This window comes from Ischnura elegans, chromosome 1 (genome assembly GCF_921293095.1).
Source record: "Ischnura elegans chromosome 1, ioIscEleg1.1, whole genome shotgun sequence".
Taxonomy (NCBI): domain Eukaryota; kingdom Metazoa; phylum Arthropoda; class Insecta; order Odonata; family Coenagrionidae; genus Ischnura; species Ischnura elegans.
Genome location: NC_060246.1, coordinates 1,366,984 through 1,385,320, shown reverse-complemented (window position 1 = coordinate 1,385,320; position 18,337 = coordinate 1,366,984). Strand labels below are relative to the sequence as shown.

The 18,337-nt window shown below is 43.5% G+C and overlaps 1 long non-coding RNA gene across 1 annotated transcript; it reads left to right on the top strand.

The window, feature by feature from the left end:
• The first annotated feature begins 10,524 nt into the window (after positions 1-10,524).
• On the top strand, positions 10,525-13,281 carry LOC124154491. The gene is made up of 2 exons (XR_006863936.1): positions 10,525-10,623; positions 11,803-13,281. It is a non-coding gene; the product is annotated as an uncharacterized LOC124154491 (long non-coding RNA).
• The last annotated feature ends 5,056 nt before the right edge of the window (positions 13,282-18,337 follow it).

Here is an 18,337-nt window from a genome sequence, read left to right as displayed (position 1 = left end):
ATTTAAAATCGTGTGTTGAGGGAATGCAAACTTAACGGCGGATGTGTTGTAAGTTACCAAACGTTGTAGGAGTCGCAAATTCAATGAAAATACATAATCGTTAATTACTCGAAGTTTGATTAACATGTGGATATCAAAGGATAGCCAAAAAATTAAGAAAAAAATCTAGTATCTTGCATTAAATTGAATTGGTCCTATGATTATTGCAAATTGGTCAAAAAAATTCCCAAAGTGAGCCCATAAGAAAAGCATTGGAAATTTTAAATTGTTAAAAAAAATACTTTTAAACAAAAAATTGCAAAGGCAACCACACCAAAAAATCAACCAAAAAATCTAGTATCTCAGAAGTTAAGGACTTATTCCTACAACGATTATAAGTTGGTTTTAAAAAAATCCAAAGATAGGCCCATAAGAAAAGCATTGGAAATTTAAAAAAATTATAAAAAATACTTATAAACAAAATATGGCAAAATGTTTCACATCAAAAAATCGGCCAAAAAATCTAGTTTCCGTCAGTGACATTTCATGTTCCCGTGACATTTTTAAGTAGGCAAAAAATGGAATATGTTTTAGTCCCATAAGGCTCCAATGTTAATTCGGATCGATATATCTCGAAAACCGATCGAGTTTTTCGAGTTTTCGGACTTTTCCCCCCGATGAATATTTTTTCTCCACGACCTGTAAAAATTTCGTCTTCCCAGCACGTCCGGAAGTGGTCGGGAATTTGTATACGTGAATCAGTGAGGCAGTGAGCTATCTGTCACACATCGGGTTGTATATAATATAGACTCGCACGCTCCGCGCGCTCGTTAAGGGGCTCCGCCCCTTAAAACCCCGGTTCCGGCTTCGCCGTCTACATTTGTGGTCGTTCGAAGACTTTTGAAGTTCGAATAATCTCAACACGGCTAGGGGCCCCACTCATTCCTCGGAACGGCTTCGCCGTTCCTCGCTGAAGGGCGGCTTCGCCGCCTGGGGGTTTAGTGTGCCAGAGGGCGAGGGCATTTCGGAACTTTTTCACCGTTATTCGTTTAAGGGGCGGCTTCGCCGCCCAGAGGTGGGGGGAGTCCACAGCGGTTGCGCCGCTTGAACATCGGTTGCTGACAACAACATTGCTGAAGCTCCCCCTCGCCTACGCCAGTTCCTCGTTGTGGGGCGGCTTCGCCGCCTTGGGGTTGAGGAGCCCCCCGCGACTGCTCCGCCTAGTCCTTATAAATGGTCTTCCCCACCGAGAGGGGTGCCCAGGGGGATTCGGGGGTTTTAATGTGTTATGCATGCGGTCACCAAAAGTCCACAGTGATCATGTAGCGATGATTGTAAAAGGTAGTGCAATGCGGATTAATAGTGGCGACAAGTACCCATAAAAGAAGACTTAATGGCAAGTTTTTCATTTTTTTCGGGGGGTTCCTACGGAATACCGGGGGTTTTATACTTGTGTTAAACCAGTGGTCACTAATAGTTCTCATAAATTCCGTGCCGATAAGTCCTAGGGGACCGGAAGAGTGGTCTTATGATTCTTTTCCCTGGAGAGGCTATTTATTAGAAATTTTTTTGGAGGTTTCACGGGGTTATCGGGGGTTTTAATAAGTGGTAGGGGCACTGGTTAAATTGTGTCGAAATCTATTCGGAAAGGCGAGTTTAAATTTGTTTTATTTTTTTTTCGGCGATGTTCCAGGAGGTAATCGGGGGTGTTCTGGTATTTTTTCCCGTATGGTTTACGGTGGCTCGCCCTCACCAAATATTCCGGATCTAGAGCTCAGAGGGGACGGGTAGTGCGGCGTAATGTTTGCGAGAAGTTCCCAAATAGGAGACTAAATGACACATTGTACATTTGGGGGGGATTTCACGGGGATACCGGGGGTTTAAATGTGTGTACTCCTGGCGGTCACCATCCATTCACATAAATTTCGGGGGGATGAGTCGTTGGGGGCGGTGGAATAGTCACGAAAAGTACCGAAAAAGTAGACTTATTTGAAAATTTTATTTTTGGGGGGGGGGGGGGTTTACCGGGGGTTTATAGGTTTTTACTGCCAGCGGTCATCAATCGTCCACATCAATTCCGTAGCGATGAGTGGTAAGGATTGGAAAAGCGGCGGAATTGTGACGAAAGGTACCCGACAAGGCTACTTATATGCTAATTTTAATTTTTTAGGGGGATTCGGGGGGTTAAAAGATGACGGTACTATATGGTCACATTCATTTACTGTCATGTCTAAAAGAATTGTGCCCTATGACATCCATATTTCGAAAGTAATACTATAAAAAGCAAACCAGTCCCTGACAAATGTTAGCAGTGCCCGCCATTTTTATTTTTTCGCGGTTAAATCCATTAAATAATTATTAAACTGTTTATGTTTTCTGAAAGACAATGCATAGCTGTATGTAACTACAAAGTTTGAAAGAAATCGGTTGAGTTAAAATTGACCAAACCTTGTGTTAATCTTTTGAAAATCGTAATTTTCGGTGATTTTCGGAATATTTTAATTTTATTCTCAGTAACCAAGGACGAAGAAAGAAAAACGTTACCTACATTTCGTAGACTATGTTATGAGCATATATAATAATCATTTTCAATATCCTACACATGTAATTACGACTAGGGGAGCGGAAGTTATGAAATATTTTTCGAAAAACCAATTTTTGGACGCCATTTTGGCAGCAAATTTCTTAAAAAGAAACTTATAACATAGCATAATTACGTTACTACATTTACCAGCTTTCAAAAAATGCATTAACGATCCGTGTGGCACGCACGGTTCGCGCGCAGTAAAATAAAAACCGAAAAACGGTCCCCGGAAAAAGCCCGATTTCGGCCATTTTGTCGTCCTGGCGACGACACGTGGCGGAAACTTCCGGTTTTCGGATTTTTCCTCCGAATCATTTTGGATTCCCCGCACGCGTGCCAAATTTCAGCTCTCCAGCACTTCTGGAAGTGGTCGGGAATTTGTATCCATGAGTGAGTCAGTTACCTCAAGGGCTGTATATAGATAGGACTCATACCTTCAGGCGAATCACAGCTTCGCGGCGAGAAATTACTAAGTATTGTAGGTTCTATATCTAGAAAACAAGGGACAATTCGCGGAATATCTGTATATAGTACTAAGTATTGATGTCTTGTCTACCATTTTTTTCAAAACGAGCGATATTAATGGACGCATAAGTGAGTAATGTTAAATATTATACACTGATACCGTCACACTAGTTTTAAGCTAAATGTTGGCAGCACTCAGATGTTTGGGAAAAAACTGTGGACTAAGGTAGCACAACTTCCTGTTATTCCGATTTCCTAGGCACTCCAAAAATAATAAATAACTACCATTGTCGAATCCTCAACTGTTTCAAAGCACGGACTTCTCCACACATTGTCCTTCGTCACTTAAGCTCACATTTATATACGGTGGCAAAGATCATATATGTAAAACCAAAGCTAAAGCAGAGGAGCATAAATGCGAATTGGGAAAAGGGACACTCACCTTTGTCAGAGGAGCGAGATTAGGTGTAGCGTCGCTAGAAGGGCCCCACCGTCTCGACGACCGCCCCGCATAAGACGCCTACGGCCGCCGCCATCCGACGCTTCTAAGACGCCGTCCGGGGGAGCAGTTATTCCTCTTGAACAAAACGAAGCACTCAAAGTAAGACACACGTGAGCATGGCTCACGATCACTTGCTCACATATCCACTGGAGAACATCATCGTTAAGTATGAAATGTAGAACGCTAAATGAACGGGATATCACCACAAACTCATACGAAGTTCAGTGAACGATGTAGAATTTTGGACATACTTCTGGTTACGGAGGGGAAAGATATGCACATAACGAAGTATTTAACTTGAGCAGGGACGATTTACACTTGCAAATGTAAGTCTCTGAAATAACCTTTGTTTCCCAGTCTTTACTTTGACTAAGGGGGCGAGAAAAAATCAAAGCTTGATGACAAAGATGAGAATGAAATACATCTAAGAGCTTTGAAAAAAAATATGTTCATAATATACCGCGGAATTGAATTTCCAACGTGGGAAGATGGTTGCAATGAATATTTGTTTCTTGCCTAGGGGAAGATATTTACCACCAATTTTTATTTTCCAACCTCCGATAAGAATATGCGATCGTCTTCGTACTTCTTTAACCCTTTCACTGCTGTAACCCTCAGGGGGAGCACTTTCACTTGAACGTGAGAGAGTTTTCCGATTGTTCTTCAGGAGAAATCCCTCGAGGGGCGCTCGTATCCTTCCGCACTCCTCCCGTGGAAAGCCTCGCTGCAAATTGATGATGTCAAAGGGTTGCGGTCCAGGCCCTCCACTCCGCATACTCTTTTATCAATTCTACCTCAAAGCTTTTGGAACACAGTGACTGTGAGTGACAAAAAAATCGGAAATGCAACAGAGATCCAACGATCTTAAAAGGACGCACTCCTGAGAAGTCCGAACAGTGCGACTCACTTTCCTCAATCTTTGATTCATTTACCACGGCAAAGTGAATTCGAGGGTTTGAAAAGGGGTTTTTGATTAAAGCATGAAAATGACACGAAGGACTCTTTCATGCGGGTTCTTTGATCACTATCGAAAAAATCCGAACACACAAAAAAAAACGTTCATCCGAAGTTCGCACATGCAGAATAACCTCCCACGATGTCGGAGAAACAAATTATTCCTTTATTGCTACCCATGAGGTAGCGCGAATCAGTGCATTTTCCCTGATAACAGTGAAGCGATGCAATCCCTTCTCCACTCCTTCGTGATTCTAGGATATTTCTCCACCTTGCCGCTGGGGAACCAAAGCATTTCTTCGATGAACAATGATGTCTCTGCGATGACAGCGAAACGATGCAATAACACCACTTTTCAGGTCAGATGCGTCGACAAATATCGGCGCGGGACGCATATCCGCGATCCGCGGTGGACGCCGGTGTCGCAAACGCCGTATCCAGCGGCGAGGATGCGATGTCCCGATCGGAGAACGCTGGTGGCATGCCGTTCCTACTCCATGGAGGCTGCAGAGGGGACCCGTGTTTCTGTCAGCCGGATAGAGCGAGATTACGCCCCCAATAAAGGAGAGGAATCGGCTCTGGGGGCGTGCGAACCACGACGACCGCAAGCGAAGACGAGGAGCGTGTTTCGCGTGTTCACCGTCAACTGTTCTTCGGTCTCTCTGCACCGGATCCCGACTCGAAGCTGTTTGTCCGGCGTACTGAATGGTACTGAAAAAGGGACTTCCTTAGCGAGCCCCCCTTCCCCTCCATCACCCTCCCCTCCGTCCCCATCCCTCCGTCATAGCTGTCCAAGAGGATAGGGAAAACTGGTTCCCTCGGACTGGATACCCTCTATGGGTGCGGTAAGCTGTATTTAAATTTTATTATTGAATTTTGAATTGTGAAATACAGTAATATCTCTTTATTGTTTTATTTTAAGACGTACTGGTGAATAATATTGCATAAAATGAAGAATTAAAGTTACTATATCGTTTTTTATAGGTGCGGTAAACAAGTAACGACGGGAATGCGCATCGATTCCATGGTTTCTTTCTGAAATACATGATCTTTGATACCTAGTTTTCTGTTGCTTGCGGTTTGAAATCTGTCGTGCCTCATTGCTTTTTTAAAGGCTAAAAGTGTTGAAAATGTGCTTCAAGCTAAATTTAAAGTGAGATAACGCTTGATATTACGTAGCAAATGTGTTGTCAGTGGCTGTCAATGAAAATGCAGTGAAATATTCCGATTTCCGTGACCACTCACCAGGTAATGTTTTGTTGATTTTGTCAAACATTCATTTGATCTGTCATTTTATGGGGTTTTTGTTGCTAATGTTGCCATTATTTCTTTGTAGCGATGGCTACGCTAAATAACACACTTCGGTTATCTGCGGAGAGGCGTTTATTGTGACTTGACAATACAGAACTGAACTGGGTAGCCCAGATGGCTAGCTTATATACATGCGGCGAATATTCTGGAACGCCGCGCCGGAACTTCCTCGAACCTTCTAGAATTCCTGAAAAGATATAGGAAAAAATACCGGCCGGCGCCAGGACTCGAACGCGCGCCGTCCGATTAGTAGGCGGACACTTATCCACTGGTCCAACTCTACATTGTGGCGGACGATGCGCCACACTACTCCCCCCCTTGGAGGAGAGACAGAGTGTTGGCAACAAAACGTTCTGGAGGACGGACGGCGCGACAGGAGCGAGTGGTGGTATCTGGTGACGGAGTAGGCGGAGGGTCCTCCTCAAGAAGATGGGCTGGCTTGAGACGGTCGATTGATATAGTGGCTGGTTTGCCATTGATGTACAGGGTATACGTCTTCTCACCGCGGCTGAGGACAGGATATGGTCCCGCGTAAGGTGGTTGCAGGGCTGGCCGCAAAGCGTCTTGGCGGACAAAGACCTGGGAGGATGTGGCCAAGTCCTTGTGGATGAAGACACGCTGCGATGAGATGTGGCGTGACGCAGGGGTCGGACGCAGCTGGCTAATGTGGTTACGCAGCTGAGAAACAAGATCCTGGGAGTCCAGATGCTGGGCAGAGTCGACGAAGAAGTCCCCGGGAAGACGCAGTTGCTCCCCGAAGAGGAGTTCGGCAGGTGTTGTCTGCAGGTCGGCTCTCCAAGTTGTGCGGAGGCCGAGAAGAACTGTGGGTAGTGCGTCCATCCATGAGTTGGAAGAAGAGCACATGAGGGCCGCCTTAAGAACGCGATGTAGTCGTTCGACGAGTCCGTTTGCCTGGGGATGGTAGCTCGTGGTGTGATGTAGCGTTGTTCCCAGAGTGGTGCAAAGTCTCTGGAAAAGAGATGACACAAACTGTCGTCCACGGTCGCAGGTGATGTGTTGAGGACAGCCGTAGTGAGCAACCCATCCCAGGAGAAAGGCGCAGGAGACGCTGTCTGCGGTGATGTCTGCTAGGGGTTCTGCGACTGGCCAGCGGGAGAATCGGTCGATAATTGTGAGGAGGTACCGGTAGCCGGAGCAAGACGGGAGAGGACCCACGATGTCCATATGTATGTGTTCGAAACGCCTGGTTGGCGGAACGAAGTCTCCAAGTGGCGTTGTGATGTGACGAGACACCTTGCAACGTTGGCAGGAGAGGCAGCTGCGAGCCCATGCGCGACAGTCCTTTCGCATGGATGGCCAAACATATCGACGGGAGACGAGTTTAATGGTGGAGTTTGCACCAGAATGACTAAGGGAGTGGATGTTGTCAAAGATTTGTCGGCGATATGAGGGAGTAACGTAGGGGCGTGGGGTTGGCATGGAGGTGTCGCACCATAGTGAAATGTTCGTTCCGGGTACAGGCCTACGGTGAAGTTGAAGAGCCGTACCGCTGTGGCGTAGTCTTTGGAGCTCTTCGTCTTCATCTTGGGAGCGAGAGAGAGCGGCGAAGTCAATCGGAGACGGTGTGGATATGGATTCTACCCTGGAGAGACAGTCCGCGACGACGTTGTCAAGTCCGGAGATGTGTCTCACGTCCGTGGTGAATTGTGAGATGAATTCCAGGTGATTAAATTGTCGTGGTGAGCAGGTGTCGCTACTCTTCTTGCTGGGGCCAAAGGCATAAGAGAGTGGTTTGTGATCGGTGAAGATGGTGAAATCGCGGGCTTCAACCATCGGCCGAAAGTGCCTCACTGCTTGGTAGGCGGCGTAGAGTTCGCGGTCGTAAGTGCTCCACTTCTGCTGGGAAGGTGTCAGCTTGCGAGAGAAGAAACCGAGTGGCTGCCAAGAGTTCCCAAAATTTTGCTGTAAGACAGCGCCGATTGCGGTTCGGCTAGCATCGACGACAAGAGCCAGAGGTGCTGAGTCGATTGGATGCGACAGGGTTGCCGCCTTGGCTAGTCCGCCTTTAGAGGCGTCGAAACTCTGCTGAAGTTCTGGTGTCCAGAAAATTGGAGTGGAGCTCCTGATATCAGGACCTTGAAGTAGAGCATTGAGAGGGGCCTGTGTGGATGCGGCGTGTGGTATGTGCTGTCGATAAAAATTCAGCATACCGAGGAATCTCCGAAGGTCCTTTATGGTCTTCGGTGGAGGGAAGTTGTTGATAGCAGCTACCTTGTCAGGTAACGGCGAGCATCCGTCAGCGCTCACGTGAAAGCCCAGAAATGTGACCTTGGAAGATCCTAGGACACACTTAGCTGAGTTGACGATGACACCGTAGTCAGAAAGGCGCTGAAATAATATCCGCAGGTGTTGATGATGCTCTTCCTGCGACCGGGAAAATACTAAGATGTCATCTATGTAAGGAAAGCAAAAATTTAGGCCTTCGAGAGCTTCGTCGATGAAGCGCTGCCATGTTTGGGCGGCATTTCGAAGTCCAAATGGCATAAATAGGAATTCAAAAAGGCCGAAGGGTGTAATTATGGCTGTCTTCTCTATGTCTTCGGGAGCCATTGGAATTTGAGTGAAGGCCTTGGCACAGTCGATAACACTGAAGATGTTGCACCCCTGAAGAGCGTGGGAGAAATCCTTCAGATGGCGGACGGGGTAGCGGTCCGGTATCGTACGTGCGTTGAGAGCCCTGTAGTCACCACAAGGTCGCCAGCTACTATCCTTCTTGCGAACCATGTGTAGTGGTGAGGCGTAAGGGCTGTGTGAACGACGAGCAGTGCCTTCGCGTACTAGTAGCTCGAATTCTGCCTGTGCATCTCGGAGTCGATCCGGGGCTAGACGGCGGGCACGGTGGTAGATCGGCGGTCCAGGTTGTAGGCGTATGTGGTGCTTGGTATGATGGTGGATCTCCCGAGGAGTCCCTGATGGCCGCGTGATATCAGGAAATTCGGCCAGGAGGTCGTGGTAGGATGAAGAGCCCGACAGAGCGCGCACGCTGTCCTGGTAAGTTCGACCTCGATGACCCGATGTAGAATGGCCAGTGATTGCGTCGATGAGCTGAGCAGTGGCCATGTTAGGAATGAGTTGAAAGTGGGTTAAGAAATCTGCTCCGATGATTGGCTCGGTAACGTCGGCAACGATGAATCTCCAAAGGAAGTCACGCGGGAGGCCGAACTGAAGGCGTAGAAGTAAAGTACCATAAGTATGGATCCTACTGTCATTGGCTGCGGAGAGCTCGTAGTCAGTGCAGGTTCGTTGTTCGGTGCATAATTTTACAGGGTAGATTGAGAGATCCGATCCTGTGTCTACGAGGAAACGCCGCTGGGAGAGGCGGTCGGTGACGAAGAGGCGGCAGCCTGTGATAGAACGACTCATAGCCGCCGTTACGAGTCGCTGTTGGAGTTTACCGGATTCACTGCATTTGCGGTGCATGGCTGGATGCAACGTCTGGCTTCGGCTCCAAATTTGCGATGGTAGTAACACATCTCAGGCTGAGCGGGGCGCGGCGCGGGTAGAGATCTGCTCCAAGTCCGTGAGTACGGAGGTTTTTTCAGATGAGCTTGTATATCTTCGAGCTGCTTTGCGAGTTTCTCAACCCGTTGGGCCAATGACGAAACATCGTTGGTATGGCGTACTGCATGGATGGCGGGTGCAGTTGGAGGCGGAGCCACGGCGACGATGCGGTCGGCCATATTTGCAAGTTCATCAAGAGGCATTGAAGTAACTTGCGTTTGCAGGATGGCTTGAGCGTTGGCCGGAAGACGTTGCAACCATAATGTGCGGAGGAAAGAATCCTCCACAAGGGTGGTGCTGATGAGAGACCGCATGCGTCGTAATAGTTGCGAAGGCTTGGTATCACCGAGCTCTTCTGCTGTGAGGAGTTGCCGCACCCGTTGATCCTCGGAGGGAGAGACGCGCTGTATCAATAGGTTTTTCAGCGTTAGGTAACGATTCTCGGCCGGAGGATTCACGATAAGATCGCTTATTTCACTGGCAAAACGATGGTCTAGGTTTCCCACGACGTAATCGTATTTAGTCTTGTCCGAGGTGATGTTGGCCAAAGAAAATTGTGCTTCGACTTGGGCGAACCATATTTCAGGCTGAGCTGGCCAGAAAGGAGGCAGTTTCGGAGTGACGCGGTAGACGGCAGCAGTGTCGACGCCGTAGGATGATGGAGACGGTGAGGCTTGCTGCGATGACAGCGTTGTTTGCTGCTGTTGTTGCTGCAGAGCCTGCTGGTGCTGTTCTTGAAGGAGCGCTAGCTGTTGGCTGTGGTTCGTTTGGTGTGCGGCGAGTTGCTGCTGGAGTCCCGCGATTTGAGCCTGCAGTTTGGCGAGTTGATCTGCGTCTGCCATGGTCGCGTGTTGTCGGGGTCACCACTGTAGCGATGGCTACGCTAAATAACACACTTCGGTTATCTGCGGAGAGGCGTTCATTGTGACTTGACAATACAGAACTGAACTGGGTAGCCCAGATGGCTAGCTTATATACATGCGGCGAATATTCTGGAACGCCGCGCCGGAACTTCCTCGAACCTTCTAGAATTCCTGAAAAGATATAGGAAAAAATACCGGCCGGCGCCAGGACTCGAACGCGCGCCGTCCGATTAGTAGGCGGACACTTATCCACTGGTCCAACTCTACATTGTGGCGGACGATGCGCCACATCTTTAAGGGATACTCAACATTGTAATCCGAGGATATCTACCTTGAATGAAATGGCTATGTTGTTTGTGCGGTTTGACTGCTCATACTACTCAGACGGCTACACAGGCTATGAAAGTGGCTGTAAACGCCGTGTACGCGGTCATTTATGTCGTGTAAGTATTTGATGTATGTAGTGCTCAATTTCTGGATAAAAATATTGTCTGAAATGTTTTACCTTGCGCGATTGTACGTAGATGTGTTTTCTTTTGCTGTTGGATGTAGTTGATTACCTAATGCGGTATGTGATTAATGGTCACTGTGTTATAGTTAATTGAGTTGTCAGTTTGAGTTTATTTACCAATGAAATGATAATGTATAAAGCCTTGAAAATAGAGATAAAATTTCCGGTATTAAAAACTTGAGAGCTATATTAGGTGACGGTCTCAGTACAACTGCATTCTGTGTAAGTGATCATGACGGTGAATTAACACCGACGTTAAGGATATCATTTTCATTGTGCTGATTTGTATGTATTATGCTAATTTGTTGGCAATTTTGTGTACAGCGAATTGCCAGGACTATTGTTTTTATGCCGATATTCTGCATGACTTATCTTATTTGTATTGCATTGATTTGGCAATCTTCAGAAACCATGTTATACCATAAATGCTGATAGCTCTTTAAAAATAATTTTTTTGCCCTCTCTATTTAAATAATAAAGATATGTCAAGGACCAAGTTACAGCATACCCAAGTTTGTGCGGGTCAGAGACTAATTTTGTGGTGGCATTGATATGGAATGACTTGTATTTGGTATTCAGAATACCGTTTTGTTTTGTACATGGCTTTCTACGTGACATCAGAAGAAGTGGTGTGAATTATGTGGCAACCCTAATTTTTTCTTACAAGATGTTGCTAAGCTAAATAATAACTTCATTATTTGTGGAAGACATCTTTTCAGAGAGTAATTTACAAATGAAACCCTCAATCAAATTTTAATGCCGTGCCATCTCTGTTTTTTCTGTTGCCTCTTATAAATCCATTGTTAAAATTTCCTCTGGTGTGAATATGGTTGCTTCTACATCACATGGTAAAGAAGGTGAAAGCTCTTGCATATCACAAGTAACTTTGTATCTACTCATCCACATCGATGCAAATTTATATTGTGCATGAAATTCATAATTAATCATTTAGCTTTGCCTGTATTTTTTCTAAGCAAATTATGTCCATGGTATTATATGAAAGGTTGCATTTCATAACAGAATAATCAGCAAATTGCTATTACATATGCATTCAATGCTTTCATTTTGGCCATTATCATCAAATTACAGTTGCCTTTCACATTTTTTGCAGCTAGCTGTTCGATGCATTTTGGTGACCTCGTGTTAGAATTCTCCTCACAAGGATGGTGGAAGTGTGTTGCTGTTGAACTAAAGGTCATGTAATTATTATTTTATTTTTGCTTACATTTAGATTTTATATCTCTTGTGGCCCTATACCACACGGGAATTTAAATGACTCTTTTAAAACTCTGCTGCATCTTGAGTGCATTTTAGTATGTAGTGATATTTATGCAGTATTTAAATCTCTGGTGGCCATAATAATTTAATGTGTATCACCTTCATGAGACCATTGGCTTGTTCAAAATGTCTCTCACCTACATTTTTTGTTTCAGTATATTTTTAATTATTTGTTGCTGCAAGATGGATCAGAGACACAACGTGAAGTACACTGTCTGTGCCCAGTTTAATTTTTTATGATAATATTGACAGAGTTTTGGGCCCTTTACGTATATTTACAGGCATATGGGAATTATCATACAGGAATATTTTTTACACTGTGACAGTACCAAATATCTTAGATAATATTTTAATGTGAATCTTCATTGGTGACTACATATTACAAGAATAATGAAATTACTACTGGTATCCACTTGATTGGGAAACTTACTTGCCCCAACTACCTCCACACAGACTAGGTCTTATCAACTATGCACAAATTCATTCCTATTTAGACTACAAAATTTTCCTCTGGGGAAATGCTAGTGTAGCTAGAGATGGAGCAATTTCTATGTGAAAGGTGGCTGTTAAATCATTGTTAAGGGTTTCAATAAGGACACTCACTCTGCCATGTACTTATTATATTGTCATGAATTTTTTTACGTTTGTCTGTAGTAATCAACATATGCTGATGCCTAATTCTGCTATACATAGCCATGTGAAATGTGGTAAAGAAAATGTTCATCTGGCTAATCAGCCACTGAACATAAGCAAGAAAGGTCCTCAATTCGGCCTCAATGACCGTCAATAAGATTCCTAATTCAATTAAACATTTAGCCTGCCAAAATATCTTTAAAAATAAATTAAAGCATCTGCATATCCATAAATGCTACTACAGCGTCGTTGAGATTTTGAATGATAACTTTTTTTGTAATCTGCATTTTACTGCTTGTTTCTTCTTTTGTATGTATTTTTTCTATGATTATGCCCTATGTTATTCATGTTAACCTGCAGGAAATTAAACGTTGTTATTATTATAATTTTTTAATAAGGATGGTGGCACACTTGCCTTTTTTTTAATGCAGATTCATTAATGTTGGTAATTTCTTTCAGAGTTTCTTTGTTGGAGTAAATATCAAGGATCATCACTATGGAGAAAATTAGTGGCTTTTATTCCTCTAAGCAATGTACAGTAAAATGTATTTTATTGGAATGTGTGATGTATTTTTAATCATCATGGATTAATGTTGACATCTGCTGTGTTTGACTGCAATTGTATTGATTTTGCTGTGTTTACTGCTCATTATTTCGTTAATTAAATCTTTATTAGGAAGTGCAATTTTTTTTTATTTTCTATCTCCCAGTATACCAAAGCGTGCAACCCGTGATTTATTGCAGCAATTTCACTAATAATCTCTAAGCTTCGCAGTACCCAGAGATTATTTTGGTAAATATTTGATTCTACATAATGATCAGTAATTCCTAGTGAATAGATTCCTATTAGGGTGAGATGTTCGAGTTTCAAGATGCTTCAAACAATAAATAAGTATATTATGAAGTCCAGTTGTATAATTAGTCTTTTAATTTCAGGGAATGTTTTTTTCTAGGGAGGTTTGGTCTATTGCAATTAAAATTATCACTTTTACATATTTGATATGTTGGTGTTAATTTGAGTTGTAATAAACCAAGACTCCTTGGAAAAAAATATCCCTTTTAAAACTACTGGAATAAATGGAATAGGCAGTGAGGCCGATTTGAATTTCCCGGTGACAACTAACGCCATCTATTGCTGCGTATGAGCACTAGATCGGCCGGGCCACGAATTTAACACACAGTCGACACTCCTTGCCTCCGTTCCCCTCCTCTCCGTTCCCATCCCCCCAAACAACGTTGCGACGAAACATTCGCACGCCACCGTCGGCACACCCACAGATATATGCAATATATCTGTGGGCACACCTCCAACTCCCCCGCCCCCTCTTCCAATCCCTCGAATACAAACAGTCCGCAAAGCGAGGGGGTGGTGAATGGGCCAGCCAGCCGACACTTCCACCCTACCATTTAAACTACCTACACCAATACAGCGGCTGCGTGTCGAGAGATTCTCCACTTCTTTGACGTCACCTAGCGAAACAGAATGGGACACATCCGACTGACTTTATTATTATTATTAGTATTCTACCAATTAAGGTAGGTTTTCATGGAGTATTCAAGAAGTGAGCTGGGAGCCTCCCTTTCCTTCCAACACTACCTTCTTTAATTCACTGTAAGGCCTACTCTCTTTCAATCTGTCTAAAAATCCTATTCTTTTCCTTCCCCTCCCTCGTTTCCCTAACATTCTACCCTCTAACCCCATTTTCAACATCCCCTCACCGCTAAACACTAACTCCATCCATACCTTCTGTCTCCTCCGTATCTCATCTAAAAGCTGCCTCTCCTCGCCAACCATATCCAGCACTTCGTCGTTCCTTTTCCTCTCCGTCCATTTCACCCTCTCCATTCTTCTCCATACCCACTTCTCGAATGCCTCCAATCTTCTCTCGTCTTCTTCCCTCAGTGTCCACGTTTCCGCACCGTAGAGAGCTACACTCCAGATCAAACTCTTCACTAACATTTATACTCTTAAATAATAACCACGTTGATCGAAAAATAAACAGCATTTTTTAACCTACATAGGCGTGTGGCAGAGGGTGCCAGGAAACAAGCCGTTTAATATAAAAAGCAAAATTCTCAAACAAAATTTCGACCACCATTTATTAAAGTCCTTTATAGTTCGGGGGAAAAACGAATTCCCATATCTATCAATTTATGTGCAATTTAGCTAAGTGGTCACAATAAAATAAGATAATAAAGCGTCGCAGCGTGAAAAACCTAATATCTTTGTTTAAATATTAATAGTTCTTGGTTCAATTCTCTAGGTCAAACCTTGTCCTTGCTTTCATTCGTACTAACGATCCGCGGCTTTTACTACAATACTAGAAAGGAATTACTACAATACTAGAAACGCTAACACAATATATTCTGACATTAATTTCACCCTCCTCCGAGGAATTGATTTTCACATAACTGGCGTAAGCGCCTACTTAAGGAGAGATGTGTTCTATCACAGCAAATACAAAATACCTTATAAAAGTATTTTCGGCCTTTCAGCTGATGCACATTAAATTACGATTTTTTATGTAGCCAGATTAGAATCTCAATTAGAAAATGCGTTCATTCTGAGGATAGCATATGTGAACATGAGGGTAACTACACCGCTTGATTCAGTAGATCAGGATTTCAGGTGAATGGCAACGCCGTCTGATGATAGCCGGCAAAGGTGAGAATAGATGACAATGAATAATACATTAACCCAAAAGGGATAACATGCGATTGCACAAACGGCTTAGAAATCAGAATGACGCGGCATGTAAGAATATTGTAAGCAACTGCGAACAGGATGCTTCTTTTGTTCTAACATTTGTTTTAATTAGGTGATTACAGATTCACTTATTCGTCTTAATGTATCGTGTGACCAGGCTTTTGAATTCACTCGGGGGAAGGGGTAACATTACATATACATAATATCCTGCGAGCCACCCCAAGGGAGGGATAGGCAGTGGTTGACCAATCACCAACATGATAAAAAATCACCACATGCACACCACTTAGTCATAAATGTATTACTTACGCATAATGACAAAAAATCTTTTTAATATTGACCAACAATATTTGAAAAAATAACAGTCTTTAAAGATGTAGGAATCTGTTTCCAATGTCAGGTTTTGGAAATCCTTGAACACTTGGAATTCATTGATGATAGAACAGAAGAGTCATTCGCTGCAAGCCACGAGAGTTAAGAATTTATGGAGCGTTTTGGAGGTAAGTGATTAAGTCGCGGTGCTATTTCGTAATTACTTAGCCGCACTTCGAATACGGAATATACAGAGAATCCGAAGCAGAAAGGCAATTTAAATGGAACGGAAAGGGATTGGTTGGGAGCCACTTGGAACTTGCGTGGTTCGTTGACTGGTGAATATGAATTGACTAACTTCAGAAAGCCGTAAAACTCGCCATTTTGAACCATTTTTCTACAATTTTTTCTGGAGGAGGCCCCCCCCCCCCGCAACTCCTGCTTACCCTGGTGGGTATACAATACCCCCACACTCTTTTAGTATTACTTGCGCATAAAACCTCCCTTAGCCTTAATTCTTAGCTGCGCCCTTGCAAGGGAGAATATGGGAGATATTTTCTTTACCTCTGCCTCCTATATCCTCCCCCCTCCCTTGGCCATCGCATCTACCTGTCTTTTTCCCGGGTGCCGTTCTCCTGCCGCTAGAGATGTGCTCTCACCCATGGTTTATCTATATCTCCTGGGTTGCCTATTTTCACTATCTTACTTGTTTTCTACTCCTACGTAATACTTGTCAAATCCTGCTCCACCTCTTCTCTGAATGATTAAACGTGATATGCTCATGTAATGTGATGTCCCATACCAAATGACAACTCTGTGAGCCAAAAGTCGTCGTAAGAACTATTGTGGAAAATAGCAATTACATTTTACTTTAATTTTTGAGAGATATATAGAGGTTCAAATGCAATTTCCGAAGGCCATGAACCTATGATGTATGAGGAAGTTTTAAGGCCCTCACCCCGCAAAAATGCAGGACATATTAAACTGACATTAGTTAAATAACGAATGATAACAAGACAAATGGCTCAATTATTACTCTTTTTCCAGTTGAGTATAAGAAAACTATCGGTATCAAATAGGCTCTAAAATCCGGAAGGAATCTATTTATCGATCACCCATAAATGAGCTTTGTAGCCTTTAAATACAGTGAACTTACCTCATTCGGTTACGTTTCCTGAGAAATGGGCAAAATACGCCAAAAATACCCCTCAAATTCAGAAAAATGTACTGAACTACCTCCAGTGTTTTGGAAGTCCCTAGTTTGCTACTTACATTCCACATCAAAATGCAGAAGACTTATGTTGTTTTACTGCGCTCTGTGCTTCGTATAAGTACGTGTATCGTATTTACTAAACATGCGCGGGAGCCAAAACTCCCTCACAACAATACTTGGACGTTTCATCTACATCTACATAATGAGAGCCACCTCTAGGGTGTTTGGCAGAGGGTGATCAATCACCAGCATGCATTTGGACTCCCACATGCACATCACACCGTCCAAAAAACGTCCCGTATAATAACAAATTATACTACCTTATGCTGTTAGAATTAATAATTGAATTAAGAAACATGCATTAAGTTTTGCATAGGTTAGTAGGCTACACTACAAGTCATGCAATCTATTTACGAGTTCTATTGCTGCCGTTATAATCTCTTATTGATCGTGGAAAAAATGACACTCGGAATCTGACCGTTCTACAATCTATCTCTCTTATTTTATCTACATGATCTGATCTTCCGTAGTATGTTGGCGTCCGCAAGATATTTTTAATTTTTTTATTTTTTTATTAAATTATTCAAACACAGCCAAAATGGCCTTTACATTGAATACAAAACATAAAATCTGCAGCTTTAACAAATGTTAACTATAAAAAAAACTATACAAAGGATATCAAAAAGAAAAAATGGATTCAGTAGATGGCTTTTCGAAGCTGCCTCTTGGATGACCTGATGGGCATTGAAAGATCCAGGGAAGGGTGAGTACTCGAAATGGCATTGAAAGAGGTAGGGAGTCTGTAAAAAAGTGATCTCTGAGAGAGAGAGAGAGAGAGAGAGAGAGAGAGAGAGAGACGGAATTTAGGCTGGTGTAGTAGGTGGTTATTACGGAAGGAGCGGGAGGGAATGTGGAGTGAAAAGAAAGGCATCATAGCTGAGGATCGGAACTTGCCATTTAAGGCATTGTAAATGAAGGAAATATTACGGAAATCCCTACGGGAGGATAGTGGGACCAATGATAGGGCAGACATTACTTCAGAGCGAGAAGAATTACGGAGGTGGTAAACTTCGTCAGAAAAGATATTGCTCTTGAATTTATTTAAAAGGTTTAGTCTATTTTTCAATCTACGGTCCGACAGAGATTCCCATCCGAGTTTATCTAAGAGGCCAGTTACACTAACAAGACTATCGTAACGACCTTTCACATACCTGGCAGCTCTTCTTTGCACGCGTTCTAACTCTGTTATTAAGACTTTTTCATGAGGGTCCCAAACACTGGCAGCGTATTCCAAGTGTGGTCTAACGAGGGAAAAGTAGCTTATTTCTCTCACTTTGTCGTCGCACTTTCCTAATATTCTTTCAACAAAACCCAATTTACGATTAGCTTGACCGGTTATTTCTCGAATATGTATATTCCACGATAGCACCAACACAAGATTTCCAACACAATAGATGGAGGAAAGAAAGTGGGGGGCGGGAGGGAAGAGGCGTTAATATTGGC